The sequence below is a fragment of the Pteropus vampyrus genome, unplaced genomic scaffold (assembly GCF_000151845.1).
Source record: "Pteropus vampyrus isolate Shadow unplaced genomic scaffold, Pvam_2.0 Scaffold10, whole genome shotgun sequence".
NCBI classification, from domain to species: Eukaryota; Metazoa; Chordata; class Mammalia; order Chiroptera; family Pteropodidae; genus Pteropus; species Pteropus vampyrus.
In genome coordinates this window covers 5,502,622-5,505,198 of record NW_011888791.1, presented here as the reverse complement: position 1 = coordinate 5,505,198, position 2,577 = coordinate 5,502,622, and the positions used below count along the sequence as shown (strand labels likewise).

Below are 2,577 nucleotides of genomic sequence, written 5' to 3'. Positions count from 1 at the left end.
TTAAAAACAAGGCCCTGAACAGTATGATAAAATGTTGTACTGTTTCCAAGTAACTTAAATATATCCGAGAATAAAGCTCAAAAATATTTATAGTTATACAAAAATATTCAGCATCTAATGAAACAAAATTTATACTATGTAGCATCCTATGAAAAGTCAAAGACATGCAAAAAAACAAAGCAAAAAATGTATAACCCTCCCATGGGGAAATTATCAATTAAAACTGATAACAGTGATAACATTTGTAGAAATTATCAATTAAAACTGGTAATAGTGATGGCATTTAAAACAGTATGACTATATTTTACATGTTCAAGAGGTTGAGGAATAATTGAATATATTAGATAGAGAAATGGAAGATTGAAATGTCATCCTAACTGAACTTTTATATAGGAAAACTATGATGCATGAGAAAAAAACATACACTGGATATAGTTCATTGCAAATTAGACATTGTAGAAGAAAGGATAGTGAAATTGAAAACAGCTATAGAACCTATCTAAAATGAAACAGAGAGAGCTCTCAGTCAGACCGGTCTGGAGATGCTTTTGGTAATAACATCGTGATGGCTGCCCAAGAAGAACCCCAAGTTCATTTCAAACGTGCAGTTGTTGGTGATGGTGGGACTGGAAAAACCACATTTGTGAAATGTTGTCTGACTGGGGAATTTGAGAAGTATGTGTTGAGGTCCATCCCCTTGTGTTCCATAGCAGTAGGGGACCTATCAAGTTCAATGTATGGGGCATAACTACTCAGGAGAAATTTGATGGACTGGAAGATGGCTATTGCATCCACGCCCAGTGTGCCATTATAATGTTTGATGGAACTTCAAGAGTTACTTACAAGAATGTGCCTAACTGGCATAGAGCTCTGGTACGAGTATGTGAAAACATGCCCACTGTATTGTGTGGCAACAAAGTGGATGTTAAGGACAGGAAAGTTAAAGCAAAATCAATTGTCTTTCACCGAAAGAAGACTCTTCAATACTATGACATTTCCACCAAAAGTAATTATAGCTTTGTAAAGCCCTTCCTCTGGCTTGCTGCAAAACTAATTGGAGATCTTAATGGAATTTCTTGCCATGCTTGCTCTTGTCGCACCAGCAATTGTTATGGACACGGTTTTGGCAACACAATATGACCATGATCTAGAGGTTGCTCAAACAACTGCTCTCTTGGATGAGGATGATTACCTGTGGGAAAGTGAAACTGTAACCCAACGTCAGAAATCTGGTTTTATAGGCAACTGTCCTGTGATGTCAGTGGTGCAGAGAGTTTGTCACTTTATAACATAGCTAAGCAGAACATGTACTTAATCTTTGAGATGCTGAAGGAGATGAATGGGCTTCGAAGTGAATGTGGCAGTTAAAAAAATACCTTCACTTTTTGGACTTGCATACTTAGCTGTTTTGGAACACAGTTGTTTCCTTATTGAGTTTCAATCTTAAGACTGCTAGAGTCACATCACAATATTCAATACTCAAATCTTGTTTGTTACTATCATTTACATTCCTTTTTGTTTAAAATTAGAATAAAGTTGTATTTTGAATTAAAAAATGAAATAGAGAGAGAAAAAGAACTTAAAAAATAGCACATCAATGAGCTGTGGGGCAAACAGAAAGCAGTATTTCAAGGTGAGATCACCGATGGTGCAATTGAGTTAGCGGCAACAATCACAAGTTCACATTCATGCTGTTTTTCTGTTGGTTTCTATGGTTACTTTATGTGTGTTGTCCCTAATTCTTGTATGGTGACAACTTCCAATTTCTCACACCCTCTGAATTTTGGGTTCTGCAAATCCTCTTTTCTATTAAGCTCAGAATTTTTTGTAGTATTTCGAAGACATTAGCATTGTATTTGACACATGTTGAAGTATTTGATGAATGCATTTTATTTCTTTAGTAAAATCCTCCTGGAAAAAAATCTAGTTGTTAGGTATATCATATTCCAATACAACAATTTACAACATATAATTTGAACTATTTTTTTACTACTTCAAGTGTAAACACTTGTTTGGCAGACTTCTAAATTTAAACTTGTACTGTCATAGCCAGTGAAACTCAAATTTCACAAGACCATTTGAATTTCACATGTAGTGGGACACTGGATGATACTGTAGGCTATTATTTTTGATACACAGGTTAGGCAAAATTATTTAAAAGTTGTATTTTCCTTTGTATCTAGAGGTAGATACTTCTATTTACATTTGTGGCAGGGTGCTTCCTTATTTTAGGCCAATCACCCTAATGGGCTTTGGATTTAGTTCATTAGGGAAATAGCCAGAAGTTAAAATGTATACAAGAGGTAATATATATTGGTGGAGGTAGATGTACTGGAGATATGTCTCAGAGGAAGTTTGCTTTACTTGTATGTGAGGTGGAATGAGAAAGGGGGCAAAATACATTATTGTGTGTGTTTGAATGGAGAGAGTTTATTTCTGTAGCATGGTCATGAGTGCCTTTTGCTGTTCACTTTTATTCATGGGTGCTTTTCGTTCTTGATTTTTACTTTTGAGAGTTACAGGAGATGAGCAATTGAGAGAAGGAAGCAGAAAAACTTTCAAGAGAAATTTCTAGAA

At 35.3% G+C, this 2,577-nt stretch overlaps 1 pseudogene; it reads left to right on the top strand.

The window, feature by feature from the left end:
- The first annotated feature begins 565 nt into the window (after positions 1-565).
- On the top strand, positions 566-1,294 carry LOC105303391 (annotated as a pseudogene).
- The last annotated feature ends 1,283 nt before the right edge of the window (positions 1,295-2,577 follow it).